Below are 12695 nucleotides of genomic sequence, written 5' to 3' on the forward strand. Positions count from 1 at the left end.
GCCATGGGCTAACTTGTGGATTTTTGCTCCTACTTTAAGGCCCTCAACCCCTGGGACATACTGAAGATACAAAGAGTACAGAAGCAGCTGAGCTGCCCTAGAATGACTGCATGCTACCTTTGAGGAAGAACACATAACTTCTTCATTTTGTCTCAGGAGCCCCAAGCACACTGTAAAAGTACAAGCAATTGTGAGAGAGTTCATCTCCACATAATGACTTCTCCCCTGCAGAAGCAAAGTCTCTTGGACACTGCCTACCCCAGTCACAGCAATCCCTTTCTTCTGCTAAGAGACCACAAGGAACTGCTCCTCACAGTCAGCTCTCTTGTGCAAAGCCAGCCACAACAGAGCCCAGCACTGTGGTGAAACTGCTGGCTTCAGACTGAATGAACGCAAATTAAACCATTATCAGAAATAATGAGTGCAAATTAGCCAGACAAGCAGCCACCACAGTGAGAGAGACAGCTGAACTGCTGGCACATTCCATAAGACAAAATAAATAAATAAGCAAATAACAAGACCATTCAATAGATTACAATCCCCTGGAAACCTAGCTGCTGCTTAGTGCGTGGAATAGCAGAGTTATTAATACAAAATCAATATCGAATAACAGATCACAAACTTCAAGTGCCTGTTAAAAAACACAAGGAGAATAAAATTCTTTGAGGCAACTGACTTTATTAGGAAACAGATCTAAGTTTTCCTCTTGAATCAATCTATCAGAAATGAACAAAAATGGAAGCATTTCAGAAGTTGCTCATTTGGTTGTCAGCAGTAAAAGAAATTCTTAAAATTAAAAGAAAGAATGTATAATGCACGGGACATAGAAATTGCATTCTTTGGATCAACACTTTTCCTCTGCCCTCACCCATGCAGCAAAAATCTGTAATCAGATCTTGCCTAGGAATCCTTAGACACAGCTTCCCTGACTTTTCCACAAGGGCAATCAGAGAATCCAAACCATAAATTCATTCTCCAGAGTCAAATAACTTCCACTGTGCCACAATCAAAGAGATTCTCAGTTCAAGAGAAGTGGACTCACTTATGGCACACAAATAATCCCTAGGATTGAAGTTGATAGGACCTCTATCCTCTCTGCCTGGCATAATTTGCTGATAATGCTTTAAATTTGGCCAGAAGTTGCAGTGACCTCAAACAAAATTAAAATGGGTTATCAAAATATTTTAATTTCCTAGTTCTGAGGCAGAACAATAACATTATGATTGTGAAAGTAAGCTAACCTATCATAAGTAAGTTTATCCTGTAAGTTTCTACAAATCTGCTCTGGCAAACTACTTTACCCTGACGTAGCCTAGTCACTCTTTTCTCCTTAGCTATGAATTAATAAGCATTTTATGTTCTTCAATGATACAATTTTATTCAGCTAGAAATCAAATGTGTTTTAATTCACAGACAATGTTCAATGTACACATGTTTTCTAAGTCCACAAAAACAGGCCTGGGATATTGTTTGGCTTGCAAGATCACATCTAGAGAGGTGACAGGTGCCAATGACACTGTTATCACTAAGTGTGAAGAGCAGGTGGAACTACCTGGAATGGATACCATTGTGTGGCAGCACACAAGGCTTCAAATCTTATTGTCACTTCCAACACATTTACTGAAAGCTAGATCCATATCCTACCTTATTCCACAATGGTTAGGGAAACACACACACTTTCCAGCTGAGATCACAGAAACCTTATTCAGTTCTGCAGAACTGCAATTCTTCAGAAGTATTCTGTTAATCTGCTATCTAGGTTGAAATTATTTCCAGCTTCTGTTCTAGAATCTGTTCAGATCAGAACTGATGTATTTTTAACTAATTATACTGGAAATTGCAATACACACTATCCCTGAGCAAATAAAAAAATTAAATCCAACACACTAGGGAACACAGAGGGGAGAGAGATTTAAGTCAGGGTCACTTACCATTTGCTGACAGGGTAAAACTCCTTGGAGTGTGTATTAACATATTCAAAAGTAATTAAAAATTAAATTCCCACACATTTTCATACCTTTTCTTGGTGCTGGGGTGGTTCAAAGTAACCTTTGAAGTAAATGAGTATCACATTCTTTATTCCAAGAAGCCCTTTTAGCCAGTATATGCTATTCCACCTTACAACACTTGCCTGCAAGTGTTGCTGCAGCTGTAGAGACTCAGTATTTAGGAGGGAAGGGAGAGAAAGATCTTAAATATTAGAGAGTTTGACCTACCTTGCTTAGTTCTTTGAAACAAAAGGCACTGTAACTCAGGGATCTGAGCTCTGTAGCAGAAGGAAGAACGAAATGATCTGCAGAGTTCAGAGTCACTTCAGTGTGATTCCAGCTGCTTCACTTGGCCACTGCCTTCCCTCTAATAAAGCTGCAGAATGATATAACGCCGTGTTTGTTTTCAGCTGAGGAAGTTGTTTCCAACTTCCCTTGGTTTTCTAGACCCATTTTTGAAATATTGCCACGCTGTACAATCCAGTATTTCACCAAAAATAAATGTTAGACATTTGAATGAATCATTTTGGTCAGTGTCCAAGCAAGCAACAGATGTGGTGGCTGATGAATGGAAAGAGACCTTACAGTTGTGGGCTGCTTTTTGTTCTGCAGAGGAGAGGTTGAACAGTATTTCTTTGTAAGCACTCTGGTTTATAGAAAATAATGTTGAATGAGCTGAAAGATGTTCAAAAAGTCACACTGAAAGCATCATTTTGTAACTGTACAGTGTGATACATTCATTTGGTATTTAGGATTAGTAGATTAATCTCCTTTTGTGTGTAAGAGAGAAGTGAGATGTTCAAAACACTAATTAGTGACTCTCTCTGTCAGATAGTGTAACACTGGCCAGGAATTTAAACTGGATTTTAGGTGACTGGGCCTGACTCCCAGTTCTCTACAGAGCCTGATGAGGTTTTGTGGCCAGGCCCCATGATCTCCATGTTGCTCAATTTCTCAGTCAGTAAAATGGAAATATTATTCTCCTAGTATCTACCTACCACAGCTTGCCTGACTCTGATGGTACCACACTAATCATGCCATTTTAAATCAGCTAAGCAATTGCCAGTGGAAACAATAATTTAATAGTGGTACCCTGCTGTCACTAATGAAAACCATGTAAGATGTTCAACACCAACTGAATCTAGTAAAGGTCAAACTTTCCAGATAGCAAATCTATTGATTCCAGTGAAAAAATAGAAAGAAAAGTCTCCAACAAACCAACCAAGCATGAAAAAAAACCAAAAAACCCAAAGAAACCCACAGAAGAGTGAAGTGTTTAGTGAGATCAGCTAAACTGGGATTTCAGCATCTGGTTAACAAGGTTATCAGCTCTTAAGCAACTCTCTTTAGGTTCACAGACCACAGATTGTCTTAACAGGAACCAAAAACTCCTTCTAGCAAAACTAGTCTTCTCTGTCTCTCCTCCATGACAGTTCTTCTTCTGCCAATATAACTTTGAAAACAGAAAGTTATACATGTACACTAAAGTTTTACATGTACATTGTACATGAGTGGGAAAGCCTCTGGTTCTATGAAAGGAGGATGGGGATTATGCACAGAGCCCCTGGAGCATAAGGAAAGGACAGAGGAACAGCATTCCTGGGAATATATGGGAACAGAGGAGGTTCCCTGAGGAAAGCACCTCTCTTGTTTATTTCTTGTATTTTAAAGATATCCTGTTTTCTCTAATTACTGATTGGTGAATCTCCACTAATAGAAACCCTTTTAACAGTAATAATCTTCTTTTGTAAATACTGGGACAGGGTAAATACAGGCACCATTTAACAGCAGATCTGCTGAGGGTATTTTCACCTGTAATGGCACATGAGTCTGTGTCTCTCTAGGTATTCTGCCAAATCTAATTATTGTAAGGCAGTTAATTCAAAGGTTTGCTCAGTACTATTTCAGCAGGACAAAAGAGGAAATTATGAGGTAGATAACACCCAGACATGATCCACAAAAAAGATAAAACCCCCAGCAAACAGACACAATTTGCCAAATGCTCTTCACCTTCTCAGTGAAGGGAGCATTGTGGAGAGCGCAAAAGATTCTTGGAGTTTGGGGTGGTGAGGAATTGTCCTTAAGGCATTGTTCCCTTCACCATAAATTAAAGAGCTTTGTGACTATTGTGACATGTACTGGTGTTGACACCTCAGCTCCTCCATCCTTCAGAGTCAAGGGAGGATTAAACCCCACGTAGCAATTTTCCTCACCCTTCCTTACCACTGCACCAAATATGAAATACCAAATGCTAAGGGCCCAGAGGACACTTTGCAGAGGAAGTTAGAATGAATGGATGAATGAATTCCTAATTTCACAGGAAATTAGGGTTTGTTTCCAAGAATAGCAGATTACTGCATTTAAAATAATTTTCTACCTCTCTGTCCTACTGGCATTTTCCCCTTTTCCATTGAAAAGGACTTTTGCTTCGATGAGAAATTACCCAACTTGCACACTATAACCAGCATAGTAACATACCTGGGAGAAAAAAAAAAAAAGAAAACAGATTTTTACAGACAAAATTGCATTCAATCAGAAAGGGTTTAGTTCTGCTTGTTTTCTGTTTAGATCTAACTACAGCATTTTAGTAATATATAGTTTTGATTAACCACAGTGGAAATCTTAAACCCTTGAAGAAGGTAAACTACGGCTCTAAATCTTTCATTGTTTTAGTTCTTTCTATGCTCAGACCCAGTGAAACTGGAATGGTGAGTCACAAATTACACAGCTTTTTAATATACGCTTTTTTGTAACCCATTAACCACTGACATCGTTTGAGTGTGATCTTTGCAGATAATTTTGAGAAAGTTACATGCTTGGAAGAAAATTAGTGAATAAAAAAAGAATACCTTGTTTACTTTCGTGTCTTCTCCTTCTCTGTTTGGAAGTTATAGTTGTATTTAGTCATGTTATTTCTGCTTTTTCAACTGGTAAGTTATCAAAACCAATATGCCAGAGAGCTCTGAAGAGGGACGTGCATTCATGAGCATACAGTGCACCTGGATCTTGCAAAGCAGGGAAATACTATTTTTTACCTGATGGAAAAAGAACAAAGGAGAGGATTTACACACAGATAATAGACATTGGGTTGTCCAGCAGTGAATAAACTGGGTCTTTTGAAAAGCAAGTTAATTTTAAAAGCACTTCTGATTCTTTGGGGGCTTTTTAACCCTATAAAACAAAACAAAAGCACAGGACGTATGGAAAAAAATATACAGGGGAAAAACTTCCAGAAATGCTTTACTGGTATTAACCAAAGCACAAATTATAAAGTAATTAAAAAAACCAAAAGTAACTCTTAATTTATCTGGATTGCTAACAACTGCCTGATAGTTCTGACAATTACCCCCACTCCCGGGACCACCGGATTTTATCAAGTTACCTGTAAGTGTGTGCAGATAATCTCAGCACTAATCAGCATTCCACCAATGTTCCTTAATTCCCTTAAATGACAGAAACCACGAATTTGCAAATTAGATCAAACAAAATATAGTTAGTTTTTCTCAGGGTTAATTTAACACAAGAAAGCAACTACTTACTGTTGTTTACAGTTAGGTCTTTCTTTTTTTTTTTTTTTTTTTAGAAAAGTAATTCTTCACTGCTCCTTTGTCCTTACTGTTTGAATACCTCATCGAGTAAAATGCACTCTGGAAAGACCACATTTAACTACCTGACAATCAGGAAAGGGGTAACTTCCTTCCTTCCTGTGAAACTAATGGCTATTCATGCCAATCCTTTCGGTAAAGCTGTAATGTTTACTTGGGGCTTAACTACCCACTATATACCAGAGTCAGCAACTGTGACACATTTGAACAAACCACACATTGAAGGAAGGTTTGGCTTATTTAGGCAGGTCCACAGCTCTTTCTATGCTGACATTAACAATCTGAAAGATTTTAACACATAACACGTTGAAGAAATTCAATAATTCTGCAGAAGGCAAAATCTTTCCTTATTACTTTTGTCAGGTCAAAACACACAAGCGTGTATTGCTACACATCTGTATGTGAATGTATGTACATACCAGTTCAAACTGCAGCACTTCATGTAACTCCTGCAAACACAGTCAGCAGGGGGTTACATTCTACAAAATAATGAATATTAGAGAATAATTTCATATAGTATATATTTATGTGATGTATGTATTATATGTTATTATATAATGTATGTAAAGTATTATGATATAATGTTTTTTTATTTGATACCTGGGAAAAAAATGCCATTAGAAATAGCCTTCTTCCTCCATAGATTTTGCTTTTATATGTGCATTTTTTCTCATCTCCCACAAGTAAGTAGGAATTATTTTCTACATAACTTTCAGACCACAGGTATTCAAGTTCTAAATTCATATGACAATAAGAGATTATATGTGCCACTCAGATAACACTTGAAATCCATGGAATTTTCAGAGTGTGTCTTGACAATCAAACTTCAGATATTTGTCACTGAGTGCTAAAGATTATATTAATTGGATAGCTAACCAGCCAACTCAACAACAGTATTTTTCCATTTTAGCCAAAGTGCTGTCTCCTCCCATGCAAAGGAATGTCAGTGTTTGGAAAAATTATTTCAGAGAGATCTACTGAGATTAGAGACACAAAAATAAGGCTATGCAAACTACAGTTGTTTCACCATGTATTTCACAAAATATTTTCATAACTTCAGTACTGGTTGTATGGATGAACCAACTTGCTCTTTTTCACCTCATATAAATTACCTGGAACTACAGAGTTACCTCTGTAGATAGATCTGAGGAGTGAAGCCAGAATTTACTGCACCTTGGATTGAGTCAGGTGTCTCAAAATCTGCCCAAAGCCCAGCCAGCCTGGTTTCAAAGAAACCCAAAGCACAGGGATGAACTTTAACCACACCTCTTAGGGATTGAGATTGCTCTACCCACTCGGCATGCAAGTCCCAGCATAATTGTTTACAACTATGCTTACAACAGAGATCTTATTTTCCATTTAAAGTGCAGACTCAGTTTTCACCTTTTATATAATGTGTCTTTACATTAAAATCCACAAATCCCCAAATCCACAGTTCAAATAGGATTGCATTATGATGCTACATGGACTTTAGTTATTTACCCATAGAAATGAATGTGAGATAGGGAGAACCAATGCAAGCTTCTGCTTATTGCACTGCATTTGTCCTCTCTGATAACAGTTTTGCTTCTAAATCCCACCCAGTTCTCAGCCTCTAATGAGTTGGGAGCTGATAAACCCCTATAAATCTGCTACTTGTGATAGAGGCAAAGCAAATTATTAGATGCTCTGAAAAACACTTTGCTAGTTAAGGGCTCAGTGTACAAGTCAACCTTCTCTCTTTCTTGACCTTCAATAAAAGCAAAAATAACACCATCTCTAATAAATCATTGGTGGGCTCTGGGGATGAGGCAGAGGATATCAATCTAAGCAAAGACACAGCTAACCCCCCCAATATTTATCTGTCCATTTTAGTTCTGATTCTTAAGCTCTATCAAGACACATAAAGGTAAATTTGAAATCCTCCTCACTTTGCAATCTATTTTTAAAGAAGACTATATGACCAAATTCAGCACTTAGCATGAATTCAATATGGAATTTACACAAATTGGAAGACCATATCCTTTACATAAAATGCTAAATCCATGAGATTGGACTTAGCATTTCATATAAGGGATATTTAAGTTGCTATTTGTATTTTAAAGACAAATAGGCTCAGAAGAGAAGAGAAGAGAAGAGAAGAGAAGAGAAGAGAAGAGAAGAGAAGAGAAGAGAAGAGAAGAGAAGAGAAGAGAAGAGAAGAGAAGAGAAGAGAAGAGAAGAGAAGAGAAGAGCTTGTGGAGAAGGGAGCAGCTACTTCTCTATTTCAGGCTGAGAGACTAGGCAAAGGGAAATTACACTAATTGTATGAACCTTGCATGCAAACCAGAAACTGAACTCCAATTACTTCAGTATTATAAAAACAGACAATCTAACAAAGAATAGATCAGAAAAAGAGAGAGGCTAAACTCTGATCCAAAGTAATAATATGTAAAATGCTGAAGAAACACAAATCAAATGAAAGGCTTTTTGTTTGAAAGTTCTTTCTCTCCCTTTTAAATTTTTTCTATGAAAACCTCTGTGTTTTCAAATTATAAGAGAAAGAGACTTTTTTTCAAAGGCTAATGTTTTTGCATACCAGCATTCTTAGCCTAAAATTAAGTTTTGTCCTTGGGAAAAAAAAACGCAGCACTTCTCTTGTTTAACTTTCTGCTTGCTTCCTGAATAGGATAAAGAAAACTTTCTTTAAATTATTCCCATGGTAAAGCAAAGTAGAGAGCCCACTTTTTCTCAGATGTAAGAGAATATCTTATGTGGTTTATTGCGGGAACATTAAAAAAGTTTTACATTATTTAGAACAGCCAGAGCAGAGAAAAATAGCACTTACTTAACTTCCTTGGGAATACATTTTGACCCCACCTTAAACTGCAGAACATCCAGTGACTCAACATAATAACATATATTTGGAACTCCTCAACTCCTAAAGGTTGTACTACAGACAAGGAAGCTGCAGAAGCATTTTGCATTCCAGATTACCTTAAATTCATATCCATCTACTAAAAATCAGAAAAAAATCAAACCAAAAATCAGTTCCATTAAAATGGATTTATATAAACATTTAATTCAGAATATTACAAGGGGCAAAAGCTGGTTTGAAACTTCTGGGAGCTTGAAAATTCTTGATAAACAGAATTAATAACCTTCCAAGCAGCTTTGAGAAAATTATCTCTTTGTATCAGAAAGACATTATTGCCTTCTGGAGTAATGGGAATTAATATTTACTGATGCAAAAATGCCTTGAGTTCTTACTATGACAAAATGTGAAGTAGGCTATAAGGGAGTATAAGTCATCTACCATACTTATTTAACATATTTCAAGACACTCACATTGGCATTTGATTTAAAAAGCCAAATTCATTTGTTACCTTATCTGTTAATAAAATGGATGGTGTAAAACAGGCTAAAGCAAACACTGTGCTATGCAGACCAGATTAATTCAGTCCTGAGTATAAGTGCATTTCCATCATGTTGTCTGACTGTGGTTAGCACAAGAACCTCCTGGTGTTTCCGTTCCCTTCAGAGCTGAAACACTCAGGCTGCAGAGCCCCCTTCAGCATGGAGGAAATGGAGTCATTTTATGACATTCCATTGCATCTTCCAGCACATACATGTCAGAAATTATCACATTTTTCCAAGTACTTTGGTAATCAACAATAATATTTGAGAAAATCTTGCAATTCTCAAGGGTCAATCTGACTACATCAATCAGACAATTTTAAAATTGGCGTTATATTTGGAAGCAAATATGAAACAACGGAAAAACAGAATAGAGAAATTCTAAGGAACAGTTGGTTTTGAAGTTATTAAAAAACTCCATGCACAACATGAAGGTCAAAGAATATCCTGCAATTCATGAGCAGGCATGTACAGGCAACTCCAAACCCAATTACTGACCTAGACCCTTCCTTTACGTCACTACCCTAAAAAATCAGGCAGAGTTATTTTCGAGAGATTAACTGACTGATCATTAACTGAAAACAGAAATTACTGTAACAGTAAACTATTCAGCATTTTATGATGAAAACATGTTCTCTGGAAACAGAATCCTCTTTAGCATACAAACTTTCAACTGCTGATTGATTTTCTTTGCATTTTCTTTTAGAATGGAACATCCCAAAAACAAGTTAATTTAAGCTGATGGAGAGATTCAAAACAATTGCAGCAAAGCTAAGGTTGGATTTGAAATCTAATGTAAGATGATTAGAAGCCCATCATACAGAAACTTTCTGAAAGCCCTGGATTTGGATACATTTTGTAGCCATACCGTTTAAAGCAATCCTTTCAGAGTTGTCTTCTCAGCTGTTCCTTCTGGATGACCTGCCAGCAAATAAACAGCAACAGCAGTCCTAACAGCAGTAATAAAACCCTCTGGGATCAGTGCCTCCCAGAATTTTTCTCAGCACTATTATAGTAAAAATCCCTATATTCTGTACATGTATACAGAAATAAAATATAGAGAGCAATTTTAATGGAAAAGAGTGCATAGAACCCACAAACAGACAAGGCAAGCCTGCGAAAGCAGCAACATGGCTTCCAAATATCAATTTAAAATTGACTAGAGAAGGATTTTCTTCTGATAAGATATTGGAAAAAGAGTCAAACTGTTTTGTATTTCAAGTCACCTTTTAAAAATTTAAGACCTGATTACAAGAAAGTAAAATAATATTTTTAGGAGAAAATGATCAGCCCATGCATTTCAAAAATGATTTTTTTAAAGCTGTCTTTTAAAGCTTCTAAATGATATATGAATTTTTTTTCTTGGTCACTATCCAATCGTGTTTCAATTATTACACAACTGCCAAGCTTTGTGGTTGATTAAACAATTAATAAAAAGAGAAAAAATTGGTTTTGGTTTTCATTTCGTTTCAGTGCCATATCCAAGTAAATAAAAGACCATTTTAAATTTTTAAAAACATATGTTTTTCATTCAAAAATAAGAAAATACTTATAATAGAGAAGAATCAATGTGTAACAGTAATCTGTCAATTCCAGCAAAGTGTTTGAGAAAAGCAGAGCAAAGAAGACAAGAAGCTCTGTTTTGTGAAGAGATTATCCTTACCTTTTACACTTGTGAGGAATTGTTTTCTTTTACTATGAAAAACCTTATTAAATATCACAGAATTCATAATAAAGTGGAAAACTAGAATACCGCAGAGGACCAGATAATTGTTGCATAAGTCTCGTACCTGATATCAGCCAGTGGCCAACATCAGATTTTTCAGAGAAAGACTACAATTACTTCTTAGGAATTAAAGGTTTTAGTACAGTGCCAGGCACTATGGAACAGCCACTCCACTGTAAAGTTGGAAAGATACTTCTTCCCCGAGGTTACTCAGAATGAAAAGTTCTGTAAAATCTACACACATAGTCACACTGCCTTGTTACAATCCAGGCTAAAACCAGCCACCCATCTTTGGGAACATTTGGCAAAAGTAACCTCTGCATGGCTCAAGCCCCAGACCTTCAACTGTCCGTCAGTCAACACTTAGCTCAGATCCTTTGAAGAACTTTACCAAAACAACGATTTAAGATAAATTACGCTTATACCATCAGAATGCGTAAAGTACATACGCAACAAACTAAAAACCTAGCCAAGAATTTCCTGCCAGCTAGTTTTACCAAGCTTGATTTTCTTTCATCACATTCTCTCTTTTCCAATCTGAACCCAGCTGTTGGAAGCAATTTGACACTCTTTAGGAAAGAGACTGTCTTTGTTAATTTGTTTTAATGATTTCATAGGTACAACTTTGACTTACATTTGGATAACAGAAGTGAAAACTACAACAAATCAAAGTTAAAAGTAGAAAGCAATGCAGTGAAAGCTATGGGGCAGTTTTTAAAATCTGAATACATGAGAAAAGACACCAGCAAAGAGAAAAAAAAAGTCTGATGCTTACATCAAGAGAAAGTATAATTATTTAAGGGGAAGGGAAGTTTGTCAGCCCTACTCAATGTTCATGCTCATATGTGAGGAGTAGTTCCCTAGCTGGGACGAGGAGACTGAAGGACAGTAATCTCTCTCAATGCCTTACATGAATTTGAATCAAGGTGAAACCTCTAGCTCATAAATACAGAAAGAGTTAAAAGCTAAAAAACACTTGGCAACACAAGACTAAATTCTGCTATCTTTCCATGACAGTCCAAGAGATAGAATGTTACATTCTATCTTGCAAAAATATTCAGGAATATTCTGAGGACATGTTGTATGACATTATAAGACAGACTGCATAAATTTCTCATAGCTAAAAAAGGCTTCTGTTTCACATGAGCCATTCTGGAAAAGAAACTTCAGTGCCTCAGCTATGTAACCAAGCTTCCTTTGTTTCAATAAGCTATGGATTTAGCAGAGCCACAGTAACTCACTAACCCTGCCATAAACCACCATAAAAGTCAACTATTTCAGCCTAAGATAACATGTCTATGTATGTGTTCGCCACATGTTTAAACAACGAGGCTCTGCTGACATGCAATAATTTGGGCACGTGCCTGAGCCTTCCATGCGTGCAAATGCTCTCAGCTGAAAGTTCCAGTTTTCCCAAGTTATGTGTCGTACTAGGCAACAAAATATCATCAGGCAACTTTTGTTTTGTAATAAATATTTATTTTTCAGCAAGAAAGATATATTCACAGGCATGCATGCATCAAAAGAATCGAACAGCAACTAAATTCAGCCTTCCTAAAGAGGCCTTCTACTCTTCTGTCATGTGAAATTTGTATTGAATTACTTGCTGACCGTGGGTGGACATTTCTAAGCCATGGTTTCATAACCACATAGCCACAGCAGCTCCTTTTCACAGCAACCTCTTTAAATTTTCTGTATTGCGGTGCATTCAGGATTGTTTTCCCTCCATTGAATAATCCAAGCCTGTATCTGCACCTGTCCTCACACATAAGGCTGTTTTGTTGACTGTGTGTCTGCCTGGATTAATTAAAACACCCTGCCGCTTCAGCATAACGAGAGAAATACGCAATGGCTGGTTTCCCGCAGGACATGAGACAGACGTTCAAAACCCTATAAATCAAAATAAGAGAACCCGAGGTAAGGTCACATTCTTAAGCCCTCTTATAAGCGAAGCAGCTTTAGCATTAACTCCGGTAAAGTCAGACTTTAGCGTTCTGATGA

Source organism: Fringilla coelebs (genome assembly GCF_963513975.1).
Source record: "Fringilla coelebs genome assembly, chromosome: 7".
Classification (NCBI taxonomy): Eukaryota; Metazoa; Chordata; class Aves; order Passeriformes; family Fringillidae; genus Fringilla; species Fringilla coelebs.